The 20,266-nt window shown below is 54.8% G+C and overlaps 1 protein-coding gene across 1 annotated transcript in view; it reads left to right on the top strand.

Moving 5' to 3' along the window:
- The first annotated feature begins 5,246 nt into the window (after nucleotides 1-5,246).
- AHDC1 (AT-hook DNA binding motif containing 1) overlaps nucleotides 5,247-20,266 on the top strand; it is an 84,893-nt gene continuing 69,873 nt past the window's right edge. Inside the window, 1 exon segment of the mRNA XM_072609524.1 lies at nucleotides 5,247-5,351. The gene's annotated coding sequence lies outside the window, so the exon portion shown is untranslated.

The following is a 20,266-nucleotide window of genomic DNA, read 5'->3' as shown; positions in this document are numbered from 1 at the left end:
ATCACCTCAGGCAGGAACAAAGATGACCTTTGCCCTCTGCTCTCTGCCCTCTCCTCCCACACCCCCTGCCCAGGAGGGAGGAGATGTTTGAAGTCTGGGTTGGATCTGGGGTTTCCTGTTGCTGGGAGGAATGCAGGGGGGAGGGGGAGCTATGTCAAGGGGAGGGGGTGTGGGTGGAATGACTGTGGGCCTGGGACTTTAGAACCAGCAGATGAGGCAGAGGAAGACCTTCTTCAGGAAACTTTCCATGCCAGGCAATATCTTATCTTCTGCATGCCAGCCAGGGGTCACAGCAGAACCCCATAGTCAAATTTCATCTTCCTTCTTCATTTCCTGGGCAATTGCTGGGCTACTGAGGAAAGAAGAAGTGCAGGGAGGGGAAATTGGGCTAATTGTGGGGCTTCCTACATTTGGGGTCTCCCTGCCCCTGGGTTTGGTGTGCCAAGTCCCTAGAGTTCCCTGCAGACTTAGAGGGCAGTTAGCCCTAGACCTCCAGGAAAGGTTAAGGTCCATGGGACTCTACTCTTAGCTTAGGTGCCATGGCTGTATATCATGCCTGGATAAGAGTTTCAGCTCTCTGGGCCTCAGTTTCCTCAAATGGAAACTGGGCATAACCTACCATACCCTACCTAAGCTCCCAGAGAAAGAAGATGGGGTCCTTGGCCGTCCGGCTGTCTCCCAATTCTTTCTGAGAGATCACTACTGTTGGAAAAGCCCCTTTCCCTGGGCTAGACAGCTCACCCTATCTCTTTTCTTGTGATTTTTATCCCCTCTTCCCCAGCCCCAGCCCACTACTCTTCAAATACTCAATGCTGAGTGTAACGATGGTCCCATTTTGGTTTCCACTCTAAACTACTGTCCCCAGCTCCTCACTTCTGTTTCTCAGCCTTTTTTTCCCTTAGCCCTAAAATTCAACCCCATAACCCAGGGTTTTGCCCCTCAGCTTCTCAAACTAACTAACTTCTAGCCTCAGTCCCCTGCACACAACTTTGACACCTAAGCTTCTGGACCTTAGCTGTATACCCCTGTGCCTAAAGGACCTGCACTGATTCCGGTCAATTCCATCTCTGCTGCCTACATGTAGTCATCCAGACAACCCGTTGTCTTTAGACCAGGCTGTGAACCCCACTCCTCCCCCAGTCTCCCAAGACCTCAGCCAAATATAGATGAGGAAGAGTGGTCCCCACCCTGCACCCTACAGGCTGTACTGACACTCAGTCTTTGCATTTACTCCCTCAGCCTCCCACCTCTGCTCCCCAAGGGGTTCTGGAGAGGAAGTGGAGGAGGAGCGCCCCCAGGACCAGACTGGCCATATCCACCACAAGTGGCACTGATGGGCACGTGAGGTCTGCCACCAGGTGGCGGCAGCAGCCCACGGGAAGGCCCAGAGATCCCACTTGTCTAGGGAGACACCCCACTTTCGATTGGGGGGGGACAAGACCAAGGGTTGGGATTGTGAAGGAGGTCTGACAAACCCGGGAGAGGACACAGAGACCCTCTGTAGCAGGGGTCAGGGGCCAGAGCCAGCCATGTGGGATTTGGATCAGAATGGCCTCCTTCCATTCTTTCAACCTCCCCCTCCCATGTCCCTCTGGGGCAGGAGCAGTCTGTACCACCCCCGGTGCTCAGCTCCCTGGAATGTGGAACTCATAGTCTTGGGCACATTATCCCTCCTCCCTGGATCTGCGTTTCCTCATCTTTAAAATCCTAGGTTCCAACTATATGGTCCCCTCCCAGTTCTGATATTCTATATTCCCAGGTCTCGTTCTCTGTGCTACAGGTACCTTTCCCAGCTCTGACATTCTATGAAATCACATTGCCCTAGATAGCATGTGATCGCCCTGCCCTCCACCTCACCATTTATCCTTAGCATCTCCCTGGTATTCCCACCTGCTCTCACTAGGTATCTCTCTAGAAAGAGGCGGTGAGGGGGGAAGAGTTCCTCCCTGCATGGTTTCCCCTCCAGCAGGAAATAAAAATCTAAATGCACAACAGAAAAGATGGATACAGGTTCACAATCCCTAGGGGACCCTGGGCCTCTGGACTGGGTAAGACTGGAGTACCATCATGAGTCCAAAGCCTGGGTACTTATGTGTGTGTGAGAGTAACATCCATCCCTGTCTTTCCCAGCTTTGTTCCTTACTACCCTCTACCAGGAATGGATTCCTGGAAGCTTTCCAACTCTTTCCTTTGCTTGTGATTCAGACTGGGTGGGGTCCTTGTGCCTAGGGGCAAGCCTTAGTATGTGGGGGCAAGACCTAAGCTGGGAGCCCCTCCTACCCTTGAAGCAAAATCACAAAGTTCCCCTTTGGTAGGGCTGAGTGCCAACATGATGTATATTTTATGATAACTGTAGAGCCTGGATCCAAACCTGAAGAAGGGCCTCTGACAGCCTTAAGCATCTCTTTGATTAATACCTGACCTTTTAATGCTTCCCATTCAATTAATAAATCTTTGAACCTGAATCAGATTCTACTTTCCAAGGGAAGCAGGCTTCTCTGGGCCAGGGTGCCAGGGTACTCTGTAGTCCCCAGAGCCAGGATAGGAAAAGCCTCCCTGGACCATCTGGATACTAAGTCATGGGACAGAAAAGCTCTGATGTCCCCCTCTCTTCCCATTCTTTTTTAGGGGAAAGGGTCTGAAAGGCAGGATTTCCAGTAGATTCCCATGACATATCTCCAAGTCTCAGTTTCCTCATTTGTGAAATGAAAATAACAGCCCCTATCTTCGATAGGATCATAAAGCTAGAGCTGGCAAGCACCTCAAAGGCCATCTAGTCTGACCCTTTTTTTTTTTGAGATGGTGAAACTGAGGTCAAGGGGAAAGAGTGACTTGCCCAAGGTCACACAGGTAGTAAAACTGTCAGGACTTAGAACCTAGATCCTCCCAGTGAAGAATCAATGATTATACTCCTGTATCAATTCACAGAGTATAAGGCTTAGATGTGAGTTATTATTATCTCCTAGCCCCATTCCCTACCTCCAACACATCTTATTGCCTTGCAGGAGAGTTCCATACTGGTACTGAGGTTAGGACTAGGGAAAGGACATTCTTTCCTGGAAAGAGCCTGGCATCAGACTTTGGAGGGGAATCAGCGACAAGGGTAACGTCACAGAAAGTGAGATGTTCAGGTGTCACCTCCGCCCCATGAGGGTTATCACAAGATGCAGTAAGAGGCCAGAAGCCAATAGGGCAATCAAGACCTAGAAGAGGAGGGCAGAATGTTGGGTGAGGTGGAAAGGAATCAGGCCCAAGCTGGGGGAGATATGGGCAGAAACACAGACATGGAGAGAGATGGTGGCTCAACATAAACCCCCTCCCCTACCTCAAGATTTGGTCTCTGCTGCTCGCTTCCTGCTCTGATCCTTGCCCCAAATCTGCCCCTCCTGGAAAAATGCCTAATCTCCTATAGGTGCTCTTTCCTGGCAACTACGTGGCTGGTATGAGGGGAATATACCACCGTTTCCAGTTATCCAGGAGATTATCTGGAGATGAATTATCTGGGCTTTGTCCTTTTCAGTGGCCTGTCTGTTTTTCTTCCTGCAGCTCCCTCCCCAGGTTCAAGCGTGGTGGTGGTAGGAAGCTGTCTGAGGGGGTGCTCTCCCTACAAAGCTGGGGTCCTGAGAGCTACAGGAAGGCCTGTAGGCTGAAAAGGATGGGGCCCTGGAAAGGGGAGAGCGTGTTCCACTGGGCCTTGCTGGGGAAGAAAGAACATTTTCCAAACAGGAAAAACAGCCTCGGGATTTCCAGAGGTAGATTTTCTCCTCTCTGGGACCCCATCCTCAATCCCAGGGTTTCCCCTTGGCAAACCAGCATCCCTGCCTCACACACCCTCTCCACTACCCCCACCAGCTAGGAGAGGGGTGCTTAATCTTCTTGTATCACCCGCCCCTTTGTCAGTCTGGGGAACCCTGCGGAGCCGTCAATGCATAAAATAAAATCCATAGGATTACTAAGGAAACCAATTTTATTGGAATGCAGTTCTCAAAGATATATTTTTAAATCAAGTTCATGGACTCCAAGTTAAGAACCCCAGAACTTGGAGGTCAGCTACCCTTCGTCGCCCTCCACGAGTCGGACTGGGGCAACAGTGACGGGGCGCAGCTCAGAAGCCCGCCTCGTTCCTTCGTCCCTCTGCCCCAACCGCCCGCCCCTTCGGGCCGCACGCGGTGCTGCCAGCGGCCAAGCAGAAACTACAACTCCCGGCATGCTCCGGGCCGAGCTCTCCCTGGGGTTCCGGATGGTGAGCAGGGAAGGTAAGCCGAGCTCACAGTCGGCAGGGGCAGCAGCAGCAGCAGCAGCAGCAGCAGTAGCAGCAGCAGCAGCAGCAGCAGCAGCAGCAGCAGCAGAGCAGAGGCAGTGGTGGCGGCGGCGGCGGCGGCGGAGGAGACTGAGAAAGCCAGGCAGGGAGAGGAAGAGGGAGAGGGAGGGAGAGAGCCAAAAAGAGGAGAACCAGCAGCCCGCACCTACATACACTGGGAGGGAGACAGACAGACGGCCAGGAGGGCAGACGCACAGACAGCTAGACACCCGCACAGCCCCAGCGCTACAAAGCGGAGGCACCAGAAGGCAGGAGGAGGAGAGAGAGGAGGGGAGGGGAGGGGAGGGGGCCTGGTGGGAGGGGGAGAGAGGAAAGGAGAGAGGGAGAGAGAGAGAGGAGAGAGAGAGGGAAGAAGGGAGGGAGGGAAGGAAAAGAGGGAGGGAAGGAGGGGGGAGATCCAGCTACCACCACCCAAAGCCAACCTCTGCTTTCTGTCCTCATTTCCTTTATCCACCCAGCCCCGCGCCCGGAGGGAGGCTCTGGTCTAGCTAGACAGACAGCCACAGGGACAGACAGACGGTCAGGGAGAGAGAGGGGCGCCCCGGGGAGGAGGATTTGGAAGAGGAGGAGGAGGACTGCCTGCCGAGAGAAGATTTTTCTCCCAGGTTTGCAGTTGGGGAGGGGGCGGGAGGGGTGGTCCAGCGCTGTGTGTGTGAGTGTGACTGTGGGTGAGTGTGTGTGCACGCGCGCGCGCGGCAGCTGGAAGGGGGTGCTTTTGGGGGGGGCGAGCCCCAGGCCCCCGGAGAGAAAGGGATAGAGAAAAGGAGAGCGAGAGAGCGGGCGAGGGGAGGGCGGCGGAGGAGGAGGAGGAGGAGGAGGAGGGAGGAGGGGACCACCGTGTCCAGGGCAGTTAGCCGCGGAGACAGAAATGCTGTCAGTGCCGGCGGCCAGGGGCGCTGAGGGCTCCGTGACTCTCCCCAGCAGCCGCCGGGAGCCCGCGTCGCCCGAAGACAGCAGCCCCCCGAGGCCCGGCCCGGCCCGGCTCGGCTTGGCAGGAGCGAGCCCCGGACGGACGGAGCCCAGCAGTTCGGTGAGTCCTGCAGCCTGGCCCCCCCGCCCCCTCCCAGCCGCGGCCCCCTCCCGGGGTGGCCCCGGCCCCGCGGCTGCGGTGCTCGCGGTGCCGTCTGTCTTTGTTTGCGCGCGGGGCGGCCGCTCAGCCTGGCTGGCAGAGCCGGGCAAGGGAGGGGAGGGGAGCGGAGCGGAGCCCGGGCGGCTGGGGAGGAGGGGGGCGGGGGGGCGGTTCTCGGGTTTCCTGGCCGCCCCGCGGCTCTCACGGCTCTGGGGCGCTGGGCCCCCGGTGTTGCTTCTCCTCCCTGCCCGCCGCCCCCCCACTTCCCACCTTCCCACTTCCCCACCTCTACTCTGCCTTTGGATTTCGAACTGTAAATTGCTTCAGCGATTCGGGAATGTGACTGGGAGGGGGGAGAAGGGGGACGGCGACTGTGGGAGGGGTAACGAGGCTGGATTTGAGGATCTGCAAGGGGGGCGGGGACTGCGGAGGGAGGGGGTTCCCTCCCTTTGCCCCCAAACCCCCAAGTTCCTCCGACTCTGGAGAGTTGGAGGATGGGGGCCGGTGATTGTCGAGGGAGACATTTGGGGGACTGAAGGGGAGCCAAAATCTAGGTCGGGGAGCCCGGGAGGTGGGCCCAGCTACCTGTCTGTCTTACAAAGTCGGTTCACTTTTGCATAAATAAATAAATAATGGCTCTCCTGAATGCGTTTCCTTTTGGGCTCTGATTGAAGAGGCCCTTGCTGGGTTGGACCCCCTCCCTCCCTTCCCCCTCACCCCCAGGTCACTGAGTGACAGCTGTCAGCGGGGCAGGGGCCAGGGGAAGTTGGCAGATTCTGGATGAGAAAGACTTTCCCCAGGGGCCAGCCTCCCACCTTCCCCCTGGCGAGATGGAGAAGAGAGGCAAGGGGGCAGGCACTGGCTGTCTGTAGGAAAGAGCCCTGTTTCCTGCACTACAGGAAAGGGCCGATATCCAGCAGGGGACTGGGGGAGGAGGAGGAGGACTAGCTGAAGGGGGGGGGTCTCCTTCTCTTCGCCCCCCCCTCCCTGCCCTGACCCCCAGGGCCCCTGCTGGGCTGGGCTGGTGGGATGAACAGGCCAGGCCCCAGCCAGCTGGAGGGAAGGAAGGATGTGGGGATGGGCTTGGCTCAAATGGAGTGCAGGGGCAGTCCCCCGGGGGCAGAGAGCGGGCACCAGAACTAGTGGGGGCAGGAATTCTGTACCACAGACCCCAGGGGGCTGAGGCTGGACCAGATGTTGAAGGGAGCAGGGGGAGAGGGGAACCTGGCAAGAGTAGCTCTGTCCTTTCCCTGGGGAGGGTGGTGAGAGAAGGAGGAATAAGAAAAGGCGGCCAGCACCATGGCTGGGGCCCTCCAGATTGAGCTGGTAGCCAGTGCAGGGGTCTGGGCTGTGCTGGGAACAAAGCTCATTGCCCAGGCTCCCCTTCTGCACCAGCGGCTGCCTGGTAGTGCCAACCATAGCTGGGCCCAGGCACTAATGTGAGAAGCATTGCCCAAGCAGATTCTTGGATCTCCTGTTGAGGAGGCATGGTTCTTGCCTGCCCACCCTCCACCTAGGTTGGGCCCCCTGTGGTAGTAAAGACAGTAGCCACCCTCCTGATTCTGCTCCCTGAGATACCTGGGTCCCTTGACACGAAGGAGGGGATCTTGGGGAAGGGGTCCCTGCCAGATGTTTCCATGGTGCCTGGTAGAATTGGCCTGAGGGTCACGAGCACAGGCCTCACCCAGGGGTCGCAGTTACATGTGAGTGGGATGGAGCAACTCGTCCTTCAGGACTGGGGACTATCTGTGACACTGGATTCTGTGAGAAGAGCTTGGGGTGCTCCATTTTTGGGTTGTAGCTGGGGTATGTGGACTCTGTATGTGTGTACGTATAGGGAATTCTGGTGTGGAATGGTCATCTCTGCTACCTCATGGTTTGGCGACTGTCATGGAGGGACAGAGGTGAGAACTCTGTCTAGGCTCTCCCAAGGTCCACCTCACCCCACCCCCAGGAGCTGGTGTGTATTGACTCTCCAGTCTTTGAACAGATACATATTTATTTTCATACTAATGGAAAATCAAACTCAATAGTCACTGGAATTCATATTTTTCCTTTGGGTCAATAACCTGAGTGACCCCTAGGGACAGTCGGGCAGCTTGCCCCAAAGCTCCTCCTCTCAGATGCCTGAGAGGGGAGGATGATGAAGGACTGGCTTTGATAGCCGGCCAAGGCCAGTGGGCGCCAGTCCAGACTGGTAAAGGCTTTGACCAAACTGAGGGGGGCAGTCTAGGTGATGGGGGCACAGGTGCCAGGGAGGGGTGACAGAGCTGGGGTGTGGTCTAACCTCTCCTTACCATCATTCTCTTGCTTCTCTGGTCCATGCCTGGGGTTCCCCCTGGTGGCCCCCTCCCTCCCAGCCGGCCTACTCGTCCACGTGCAGATATTTATTTTCTGTAGTAAAATCCATTTTTAATGCCGTTACTTTTGAAATAATATAGAGAGAAACAAATGCAATGTGTTTAAGCTGCCCTCTGTGAGTTTTTAATGTGATCTATGGTGGAGGCAGTGATGGAAGGAGCTGCCGTGCTCTGGGGTAATTCGGTGTCGTAAAGAAAAACAGCCTGCCATTTACTGTGTTCGCTAGGGAGCTGGGGCAGCGGAGGGGCAGAGCTGGCCTGCCTCCCCCTGGGAGAGATGGGACTGGGGTCACCCTCCTTGAGCTGGGCGCTTCAAGGGCTGGGGACTGAGTGGCATTCCTGTGCCCTCTGTCAGGCATTTGTCCAAAGGATCTGCTGGGGGAACAGAGCCCCCTGGAGTTGCCCATTGCTGGGCAGGGAGATACCAAGAGACAGGGTCATCATGCTTGTCCCCCCTCCTATTTTGGCTTGAAGTGAAGTGGGGGGGGGGGCTCAGCTGTAAAGAAGACTCAAGGACAGGGCCTCTCCCTGGTGCCTGTTCCTATGGGCACAGATCCCAGCTGAGCTGCCCAACCCTCAGCATAGGGCGTTTGGGGGGCATGGGTCTGGGAAGGAGGAGGTTCCCCTGTGGAGACTTCTCATAGGGAGAGGGTACAAGCTTTGAAAACAGGGGTTTTTTAGAATCAATGCCTTGGTCCCGGCTTAGCCTGGGGCTCTGACCCTCAGGGTTCGTACTCTGTTACCCCTCACCTGTTGCTGTCCCTGTGGACAACAAAATCTGCATGCTAGAGCTGGAAGGACCCTTAGAACATAGAACCCTGAATGTAAAATGTGAAAACTGGAAGGTGACTTGGAACATAAGGACGTTAGAATAGAGAATGGTAGAATTCGAAATCACCTTAGAACAGGGGCTCTTCTGGCATCTGTGAACTTGGTGCTGTTTTCAAAATGTTTTGATAACTGCATTTCCATATGATTGGTCTCCTTTGTAATCCTATGGATTTTATTTTATGCATTTAAAAAACTTATTCTGAGAACGGATCCAAAAACTTCCCCAGACTGCCATCGGAGTCCATAACACAAAAACATTTAAGAGTCCTTGTCTTAGGACTTAGAAAGGACCTTAGAATATAGAATTTAGAGTTTGGAATTTTCTGGTCCAGTGACAGGTCTTTAATAACTCAAGTGCCCTGGAGACAACTTCTGGTAGGAGGGCCCCAGTCAGCACCCCCTGGTGAATACCATCTACCAGTCCCAGCCTCCCAAGGCCAAATGATCCCAGGTTCCAGGAGAGCCTGTGTCCTTGACCTCCCCTTGCCCTCCGAAGTTTCTTGCCCCTGACCTGGCTGGGGTGGGGGGAGGGTGGGGGGATCAGATCCAAAAGACCCCCCTAAATGGTAGACTCGATCTGGTCTTATGTTCTTTTGCTGAAGGCTGGTACAGAGAGAGCTGGGAAGCCAGGGTGAGGCAAGGTTGGGGAGAGCAGGAGAGAGCAAGGGAAGAGATGTTGCTAAGGCCAGCAGATGGACAATCCTACCCCGCCCCCTCCCCCCCAGGGAGAAAGCAGGAGTAGTAGGGGTGTGGAGGAAGGTAGTAGGAGAGGGATGGAGGGAGGGAGGGGGAAGAGACACAGAGAGAGAAGGAAGAGGGAGAAAGAGGAAGAGACTGAGGGAAGAAGGGAGAGAAGTGAGACAAAGAGAGAGGAGAGACAGAGACAGAGACAGAGAGACAGAAAGACACAGGCAGCCACTGTATAACAAGTGGCTGAAGTGCAAGATGTAAGCAGGGGCAGGTGGTGAGAGGGTAATCAGGAACCACAGGCAGATGAGGGGAGAGTCACCAGCAATGGGCAGATACACATACCCAGAAGGGGTGGTGGTTGGAAAAGCTCTGTAGTCTTGGAGAAGAACCGCCCCCCTCCCTTACCCCTCCCCCATGAGGAAGCCAAGATAGGCTGAGATACTCTGGGCTCCCTTCATTCTAAATGAATGGGCCAAGGTGGGGGGAGGGGGATGCCTTTGGCCCTCTCAAAAAGAGAGTCTCTCAGTGGTGGGTGGGTGTTTGAAGTGGGGAGGAGGGAGGGGGAGAAGGGAGGGGGAGAAGGGAGGGGGAGGAAGGAACAAGCAAGCTCTTGGGGACATTCAACTTCTGATCTGGCCCCAGAATGTGGAGAAACCCCTAGCCTCTCCCCAGATGCAGATTGAAAAAGGAAAAACCAAGTTTGAAGGGGTCTTTGGTGATTGTAGAGTCAAAGCCCCCTGAAGGCAGAGCCTGGCCAGTTGTTGGCAGCCCATCAGTTCATCCATGGGAGGGTAAAAGTAGGGGAAAGCTAGGCTAGGGAGTGTGGGGGGTGGGGCAAGGCCTTTTGGGAGGAAAGTGGGTGGCCTTGTGGCCAAGCCTAGGGAAGCAGAGGTGGCCAGGGCCCCCCAGGGTGGGCGGGCTGGCAGGCTGGCAGGAGAGGGGAGGGGAATCAGTGAGTCAGCTTTCCAGGAGCTGAGGAGGGAGAGGCAGAGCAAGGCAGGAGGTTCAGTGCTGAGAATACTGGCCTGGGGGGCAGTCCCTTGTTATGTGACCTTGGACATCCCCCCCTCTTTAGGCCTCTATTTCCTCCTCAGTAAAATGAAGAGGTTGGATCAGATGAGTTCTTCAGGGCCCTTGCAGCTCTGGGAGTCTGATGTTAGTGCTGGCATTCTCATTCTATGGCCATGAGCAAAGAAGGCAGGATGGAAAATTAAGTGTGGGGGAGAGAGGAGCCTCTTGAGAAAGACTGGGCCAGACCATGGGGGACATCTGGGGGCTAACCTTAGCAGTGGAGCCAATTGAAGGTAGGGTGGACTTTGTCTGGATCTGGATCCCTGAGGTCAGCCTGGCCTCTGACAGAAAGGCCCAGTGCCACCCTGGAGCTCCACTTCCCAATCCCTTCTGTGCCAGGTTCCAAGGAACCAGTTTTTCTCATCTGTGGACTGGGAATGAGGTGGGAACTTCCTATAGGTTGCCTACAGGTGGTTGGGAACTAGATCTCCAGCAGGTATGGGGTACAGGTGGGACCAAGTGGTGGGCAGTGAAGAGCCCAGTAGCAGTGACAGGCACTGAATGCCCAGGCAGTGAGGGTCACAAATTAGATCCCAAACCATCTCATGGAATTCACTGGAAGAAAGGGGACCCTGGGTGTCTGTCTACATCTTTTGGACTTTGAGGGAAAGTGGACTTGCCCTGGGCAGCCCATCTTTGTATAGAGACCAGGGCCCACCAACTGTGGTTGTGACCTTGGGTTCTAGGAAGCAGTGCTAAAGGGGACACCTGATACAGGTAACCTTTAGTGGTGGTGGGAGTTGGGAGGAAGGGAGTGAGTGACTTGGGTATTTGGAATTATGGAATGTCAGACTTGGAAGGGAACTTAAAATATGGAATGTTAGAACATGGAAGTCAGAACCAAGAGGGAACCCAGAATGTCAGAGCTAGCAGGGCCCTTAGAATATGGAATGTCAGAGCTGGGAGGGGCCTTAGAACATAGAATGTCAGATCTGGGAGGCACTTAGAACACAGATTGTCAGAGCTAAGAAAGCCTTTAGAACAGAATGTTAGACTGAAAATGACTTTAGAATGAAGAATGTTAGAACTCAAAGGGACTTTAGAACACAGAATATCAGAGCTGGGAGGAGTCTTAGAACATAGAGTGTTAGAGCTGAGATGGACCTTAGAACACAGAATGTTAGAAAGGGAAGAGACCATTCTAATTGTCTCATTTTCCAGGCCCAAGGGAGGAGAAGCATTTTGCCCTAGGTAATTTATCTGGGTTTATTTGGGCATCTGGGAAGTAGAACTCCTGAGTTTTCGTTTTCAGGTAAAAGGTCAGCTCCTTAGGAAGACAGCTAGAGGTGTGAGGTCTCCCTGGACCAACCTCATCTGTGTAATCCAAGGGGCAGGTGGGGTCTGGGTGGACCCAGACAGGGCTGGAGGACAGTACTGGACAAGGCAGAACTCAGATTCAAGCTGAAGCAGGTACTCCATCTGACTTTGCGTCTAACAGCAGGGCCCCAGGGGCTGGTTGAAGGGGCCTGGCAAGGAGCTCCTCCTGAGTGAGCTGGGGAGGCATGGGTTCTGGCCAGGCTGGGAGCTCATCCAGGGCCCTGGGAGAGGGGACCCTGCAACTTGTGCCCTCATGGACACTGGCAGGGCGCCTTTGAAGCCTCAGGGGCCAAACCTCAAAGCACCTCAAACCTTCCCCCCACCTTTCAAGCTCCAGAAGGGTCCCCTGAGATCAGAGAAGGGAGGGGAGGGGGCCCCCCCAGTCCCCAGCTGACAGGAAGCACTTAGTCTCAGCCCCTCCCTCCCCTGAGGCCTGGGCTCCCCCGGTGCCCTCTCCTCCCAAGTGCCTCTGGGTCCTAATGCCTTCTTGCTCTACTCTGGCCACAGGCCCAGGGCTCACTGGTTCCTGCTGAACCCCTCCCCTATCTGTCATGGGGGCCTTTGAGAAGAAGGACTCTAGCTAAGGCCTCTTCTCAGAATCCCACCCCCCCCTACCCCCAGTTAGTCTTAGCTTTATCTCTCGGGCTCCCAGCCCTGATCTGCCCCTACCCCCCCCCCACACACACACACTTACAAACACACAGCCAACTCTGGGGTCCTTAGGGGGGAATCCTAGGGGGAGGGGCCTGCTCTGCAGCTGGCTTGGCCCCTCCATCCCCTCCCAGCCCAGCTGCCACTGAAACCTCTAGAAGCTGCTACTCTGGCCCCAGTTCCCTCCAGCACCCCTCCCCCCAACCTGAGCAGGGCCTGGGCCAGGAAGGGGACTCACTGACCACAGGGGAGGTGGCCGCTGACATGCATACGCAGACTAACAGACAAGAGACGGGAGCCTCGGAGAGGACAGATGGATGGATGAACAGATGGACAGAGAGACACACACAGATGGAGACAGATGGACATGGACAGAGAGAGACAGACAGAAATGGAGACTGACCAATAGATACATACCCAGACAGAAGAAACAGGCAGATGGACCAAGAGACAGACAGACAGACAGACAGACAGAGACAAACCCAGACAGGAATAGGCATGGGCAGAGGGAGGCTCTGAGAACTAGAGTCAATGAGGTTTGGATGGAAGATTCCTTCCTTTGCCTTGACTTTCCTCCCTGTTCCCTGCCTCCTGCCCTCATATATCTGGGCCAGGGGCCTCTCCAGCCCTAAATCCTTAGCCCAGTGTTCTTCTGATAGTCCTGTGAGTGCCCCCCGATGCTGCCCCCCAGTCAGGTTGTTAGTGTTAAAATCATGGTACAGAGCCAGGCTGGACAGAGATGTGTAGAGAAAGACAGGGAGATCAGCCCAGCTCCCTGCACTAAGCCACTCATCCACACTTGTCTTACAAACCGAACAAATGTCCTGATTCTCTCTCCTTTCTTTCTTTCTCTCTCTCCCCTCTCCTTTCTCTCTCTGTATCTCTCTCTCCCTCTTCCCTGTCTTTCTTCTCTCCCTCCCCCCTGTCTGTCTGACTAATACACACACACACACACACACACACACACACACACACACACACACACAAGAGTTATAAACACCTTTCTCTTTTCCATCCTGGTTGGGAGATACACATCTCTTCCCTTTCTGGCTAGCCACACAAAGCATACTCACACACAAACACTCTGACCCTCTGTGCTCACATGTACATACAACCCCTGTGTCATACACACATACTTTTGTCACACCCACAGAGTTTGTCTCTCACTTAAACATAGTCTCACACCTACACACACATCGACCCCCACACTTGTGGATGTGCATATATTCTTATGTCTCACACAGACTCCCTGAGACATAGATATAACATCTTATCTCTCACACACAGTATCTTACCATAGGAACTCATACACACACACACACACACACACACACACACACACACACACACACACACTCCTCAGGATTTGGGTGGACACCCAGCTGGGAGGGGAACTGTGGCCAAAGTAAAGGAAGACTCCCTCAACAGGTGGGGGCCCCCTCAGGGGAGGGGCAGAGCCTAGGCCAGCTACACAGGAAGAGGCTGGTGGGCAGGGTAGAGCAAGAAAAAAAATATTCCATAACTCCCCTCCCTATCTCTTCCCTGGAGGGTCTTAGGGGGAGGGGCACAGCACACAAGTGAGGGGACCAGAGTGCACACAGGTACAAGCTTGACATACAAACACGTAAGCATAGACAAAATGCTGATCCCTGCCTGTCTTGGCTGCCACCCCCCACCCCAATCCTGCAGCTGACCTACAGACCCCTTCCCCTTCCCCAGCAGGCCTCTGACCCCAAAGCCCCAGGGAACTGGATGCCTGGCTGGCTCCCCCACCCCCCATCCTTGCACTGCGTGTGCCCCTACTCCTCTCCTCTCTTCTGCCTGGCGTCAGTGGTTTCTGAGGAGCTGAGAACAATTCACAAGGCCTGTTTTCATGCCCCCCCCCCCCACCTCCCTCCTTGCCTGTGATGCTTCAAACATAGCAATGCCCTAAAGGCAGCAAGGAGGCTGCTCTCTCCACCACTAAGTATCTGAAGGCAGATGGGTGGGCTGGAATCTGCTCCCGCCCCCCCCCAGGGAGCCAGCAAGGAAGAGAGGGGGAGGGAGCTGTGCTCAGGCCCTGGGCACAGGCACAGACAGATGGACCTGGGGCCTGTTCTCTCTCTCTCCTCCCAAACTCAGGGCCAGGCTTGGGAGAGGCCTGTTCCTTGCAAGTGAAGCCTCTCTGATGTGTCCTCCCCCCTCAACTCCTGTGAAGCCCTGAAAGTACACACACACCTTCCAGCCCTGCCCCCAAAGGCCTTAGCCCCTCCCCCTACGCTCCCAACACTCATCCTCTACCCAACTACCTCCAACTACATGGAGACCTCAAGCACCCCTGTGCTCAGTGGTTACTGCTCCTAGCCCATCCCCTCCCCATGTACACACACACACACACACACACACACACACACACACTCACATACACACACACACACACACACACACACACACACACACACCCCTCCAACACAGATCAACACGCATCTCTGTGTTCCCCCCAAAATATACCCCATCACTCAGAGAACCTCATCCCCTATAGAAACCTTTAGCTGCTGACAGCCACCTCCTTCCCACACAAAGGTTCCCATAGTCAGTCCTCCTTCCTGACCCTTCAGAAGCACATATTTGCACCTCCAGAATCCCCCTCATCTTTCACAGATCTCTGGAGCAGCACACACACACACACACATACATACATACACACACACCCCAATACAGGTGTGACAAGGCTGCCATGGTGGGTGGAGCCATGACTTCCCCCTACAGCCCCCCCAAATCCTCATGAACACCCTAAAACCTGCTGACCCACTCTTCTTTATACATAAATTGCCTACTACCCAACAATGCCTGCAAAATGTATAGATTGTCTAGAGACTCCTGGTATACTTCTCAAAAACACCCATCTTCCCTCCCCTCTGCCTCATTTCCCCCTCACCCATAGTCTCTTTTCATTTTATGCACACCTTCTTTCCCATACACCCCTCTTTCTCTAGGACATGGTATCCACACTGGCACAGATGACTCCAGCCTGTCTGTCTGTCTGTCACTCTCCTGCCCATTCCTTTCCCACTTCCCAGAGATCTCTCTTCCCCAAATCTCCTCCCTCCCCTCCGCTCTCCTCCCAAGCAGGCACTGGCATTCCTTGACACTGAAACCCTCCTCTGAGACAATGAATCCCAACTCTGTTCTGGTCTGTCCAGCCTCCGAACAAAGATTGCTCGCTCAACCTTGCCTTTTAGGGAGGATTCTTGAGGAATATTAGGGGGCAACTTGAGCTACTTCAGGTAGGCTCCCTGAGCATGATCTCAAAGCACCTTATCTCAGCCAGTAGCACTTGGACTATAGTAGCTTGGAGGCAGGAGGAAGGGAGCAGAGAAGGACTGTCACTTGAAGACCCAAAAGTTGACCCCAGGAGGCTTATCTGGGAAATTGATCTGGGGTGTTCACCTTGGGCACTCTGGGGCCTCCTCCCTCTTTAGAGTGCTGAAGTCAGATGTCTGCTGACCTCTGGGGAGCCACAGAGAAGGGGAAGGGGACCTCATTTCCCCGCCTCCAGAGCTGAGCATGGAGGGCTGCTTCCCTCCCTCCCTTAGCCCCCCAGAACGGGAGTGCATTCCCGACAGCGAAGGTTACTCTAATAGATGCATTATTTTAAACGGAATCTCCGCCATCTGTTCCACCCCCTAATTATGAATGCACAGAAACTGCTTCAGCCCCTGCAAGGAGAGAAGAGTGATTTAAAGGCCTGGGCGGGGGCTGCTGCTTCCTGCATCTGGGGGGGGGAGTGCAGAATATCCTATGTCATGGCCGAGGGCCCCCCCATCCCCATCCGTCCCTGGCCCAAACTGACATCTTCAGTGCCCTGGGATGAGCCCCTTTTCATCACAGCTGCCCCATGAGATAAAAATGAGGAGGACAGGGTGTGGAGCAGGCAGCCAGGGACCCCAGCTGGGCTTGGGGGTGCTGTAGAAAGCAAGGACATGTGCTATTTTCTGTCTGGCAAGGCCCCCTTGTCTCCCCACCCCACCCCCCAAGCCCTGGGGAAGCAAGGCTCCATTAGGGGCCTTGAAAAATTCAGTGACATTGATTGTATCTCTGGCCAGCCTTCCAGGCCCCAGGGAGCGGTGGGCACAGCGCCTGGCCCTAGCATCATCCCCCAGCCCTCAGCAGAGGAAAGGGGAGCAGACAGGAGCCAGGCTGGGGAGAAGGCCGTAAACTGAAGGACTCTCTTTGGTCAGCCTTTGCCCTGCCCTGCCAGTGGGGCCTCTCAGTGACCTCTCTGCCACAGGCTCACCTGTATACCCTAGTTTGGGAGGTGATTTAACTTGGAGTACTGACACTCTGATGGACATGCATATGCCCTGTTCAACCATAGGCATTTGGGGTAGCTGGGGAGAACAGTGAGTCAGTGCCACTGGGACCAGAGTGGAATGGGGTGGGGGCCTTGTCAGCCCTTGGAAGGTTCCGAGTTGAGGGGGGGCGGGGTTCACCAGGGGCTAGGTGGGTGAGGTGTGAAGGGGGCAGAGTCCATCTGCCCTACCTGAGGTGGAAGGAGAGGGATGGGGGCGGTAGGGGTGGTGGGGGAGCTGTGGCCAAAGGCCGGCCTTGGCCGTGCCCATCTGCCCGTGGGCGTCGGGCTCCAGCTCGGCGGGCAGACTGCAGCAGATGCATGAGCACTGCAGGGAGAGGGAGCGAGGTTGGGTTGGAGGAATTTTAAAGATTGCTGTAGGCGGAGGGTCTCTGACCCCCCTGTGGAGGTGGGCAGTCATGCAGAAGTAATCCTGTGGCTTGCTGCCTGCCTGGAGGAGAAGAGAGGAGAGCAGTTGAGGTGGTGAGGAGAGAAACAGGAGGGGAGTGGGGCAGGGAGGCCTCCCTCAGCCAGCCTTGGGCAAGGCCCAAGAAGGGGAGACCCTGACCTTGTGTGAGCTGAGACACCCCAAGAGTTGCTGCCCTGGTGGGCTAGTAGGCCCAGGGAGGCAGGAAAGAGGGGCAGTTCCAGCTGTTCTGGACCCCTGGTTATAAGGAAGGAGTCAGAGACCTGCTTCCTGGGCTTCCAGACCTAGAATGGATAGCTAGATGGTCAGATGGAGTCGGTGGGCTTCCAGAGGAGAAGGTAGCTGTGTTTGAGTGTGTGTATGTGGGTGAGTGTATGTGTATGAATGTGTGAATGTGTGTGTGTGAGTGTATGTATGAGTGTGTATATGTGTGAGTGTGTGTGTGTGAGCAGAAGAGGGAGGGGGGTCCCAGTGAACTGGCCAGAGTTCCAGCCTTAGGGAGAGAAGAAATGCTGACCCATCTCTCTTCCTCTTCTCCCTTTCCTGTGCCCTTGACTGGCACATGCCCCCACCCAGCCCTTTGGCTCCGGAGGGGCTGGGTCTGCAAGACTGACCAGGGCAGGAACATGGCAGCTGTTGCTCATTCTGTTTTATAAATAATGCAACATGAAGATGCAGACCCTGGGGATCTGCTCACAGGAGCCTCAGGAAGGCTGGGGAGGGGGCGGCAGCCCAGGCCAGTCACCTTGGGGTAGGAGGGATTACAGCTTGTTCTGGGCACCACTCCCTCAACCCAGAGCCATTGAGGTTGATTTCATAAGGAACTCCTAGTCCCTTTTTCCCCAGCCTACCTTTTCTCTCCTTCTGTGTGACCTTGGGCTAGTGGCACTCCCTCTCTGGGCTGAGGGGAGAGAGAGAAGAGGGGAGAAATGAGGCAGGGAGTGTGTGTGTGTGTGTGTGTGTGTGTGTGTGTGTGTGTGTGTGTGTGTGTGTGTGTGTGTGTGTGTGTGTGTGTGTGTGTGTGTGTGTGTGTGTGTGTGTGTGTGTGTGTGTGTGTGTGTGTGTGTGTGTGTGTGTGTGTGTGTGTGTGTGTGTGTGTAAAAACAAGATAATTGACAGCTGGCTGAGCCAATTCCAGGTCAGAGAGAGAAGACAACTCCATACTCCCATGGCACCATTGAAATGAATTTCCACTGACTTGTTCCAGCCCAAGAGGCAGGGCTGAGGAGGTGGAGGGGGTAATGGAAAGGCCACCTTCTTATCTCTTACCTTCATTCCTATTTGGTTTGCCCTCCAGTTAAACCCCTGACCTCTGGTTCTGAAACCTGAATGGGGGTGGAGTTGGGGAATGAAGGTTGCTATGGAGATACTGTAGACCCCTGGAGTGCTCCCCAGTCCTCTCCTCCCCGCTGGCCACTGTCTCCTTCCTCCCTCTGAACTTTCCCCATTTCTTATTTCTCACCAATGCCAATGGGGTTTGCCAGATGTCTCTGACATGGTGCTGGTGACAGGCGGTTCGGGTGACATGCTGGGCAGTTGACAGGTGGCACAGGCAAAAGACACCCTGGGTGGGTGACAGGGTTTGATGCTTGTGGGGGGCGGCAGTGTTGGTGTTGATGGCAAGCAGCAATGGTGCCATCCAGCTGGCAAGCTATCCCAGCACACCCCACCCCTCCCTGAACCTGGCTGTCTGGGGGCTCCGAGCTCCAGGCTAAGATACTAATGAGGCTCATTAAAAGTAGAGGTGAAGGTGTCAAGGGTCCAGGGGTGTCCCAGGGAACCCATAACAAGAGGCTGATGAGTCAGGAAAGCATCTAGGGAAGAGAGGCAGCTTGCTTGGGAAGGGGTTGATGAGGCAGCCCCTGGGCCAAGAACTCAAGCATCCTGCCTCCTTGCCACTGCCCCGATGGTACCCCCTTGGTGCCCCGTGGTCTTCCTGGAGCCCTATCTAATTCTCGCCCTTTTTTGTCTGTCCACTGCTTCTTCTTGCTGCCAAGATTGCTGCCTTCCCTGGGGTTTGCACACAGCTCTGGTTAAAAGTGGATTGTGTGTGCTCAGCCCTCATGGCCCACTTGCCTAACAGCCTGAGACCTAGAAGTGGGAAAGGGAGCTGCCACTTCCCCCTCCCTCCAGCTGCTCCCTTTGGGAAGGGGGCCTAGGATTAGATACCACAGGGGCAGGCCTCAGTACCGGCCAACCTTCCCTTCTGGGGGGTGGAATTATGCTCCTTCCCTTCCCCACCCTCCTGTTATAGGCCTTGGCCTGGGTCTTCAGGAAAAACTGCTAGTCACTGGCCAGTGCCATTCCTTACTCCAATTTGGAACTCTTTCAGGTCCTTTTGGACTATCAGAATATGGTACTAGAATATTAGAACATAGAATTTAAGAGCTGGAAGGGACCTCGGAAATCATCTAGTCTGTAGATCCCTCATTCTATAAAAATAGGAAAACTGAGAAACAGAAAGTCAACATTTATTAAATTGTTTATTGTATACAGAAACTCTGTACTGTTGAAGGGGGAAGGGAATATATACATATATATATATGTGGTACCCACTCTGTGCCAGGCACTGTGCTAAGCACTTTACAAATATTATCTCATTTGAGTCTCACAACAACCCTGGCAGGTAAATGTTATTATTATCCTCATTTTACAGTTAAGGAAACTGAGGCCACCAGAGGTTAAGTGATTTCCCCAGGGTCACATAACTAATAAGTGAAACTGAATTTGAACCTATCTTCCTGACTCCAGGCCCAGTGTCTTATCCACTACAACACCTCACTGCATCTCTCTCCTGGGGAAGATCTCTATTTTAGCTAGGACACCAGCCTTGCCCTCCTGAGACTAATGCTCCCAGGGCTTGGCCAAGGTCATACAGCAAATTCCTATCCGAGTCAAGGGTGGAATTCAGGTGTCCTCACTCCTCATGGAGCCATGTCCTCGTGGATCCAAGGCCCCTCAGTCCCACAGTCTCCGGCACAGGCAACGTTGATGACATGTCCACACCCCTTCTGGCCTCTCTGGGCCAAGGCCATCTCCGCCCCCCTGCGCTGATGGGAGGTCCAGGGAAAAGAATGCTACCAGCTATTGAGGCAGAGGGCTCCAGTTTCCCCCCTGTGACTTTAGGTCTCAGTTTCTTCATCTGTAAAATGAAAGTCTTGGACTAGATGTCCTCTGAGCTCCCTTCCAGCTTGAAATC

Source organism: Notamacropus eugenii, chromosome 5 (assembly GCF_028372415.1).
Source record: "Notamacropus eugenii isolate mMacEug1 chromosome 5, mMacEug1.pri_v2, whole genome shotgun sequence".
Taxonomy (NCBI): Eukaryota; Metazoa; Chordata; class Mammalia; order Diprotodontia; family Macropodidae; genus Notamacropus; species Notamacropus eugenii.
This window is presented reverse-complemented; position numbering and strand designations above follow the sequence as displayed.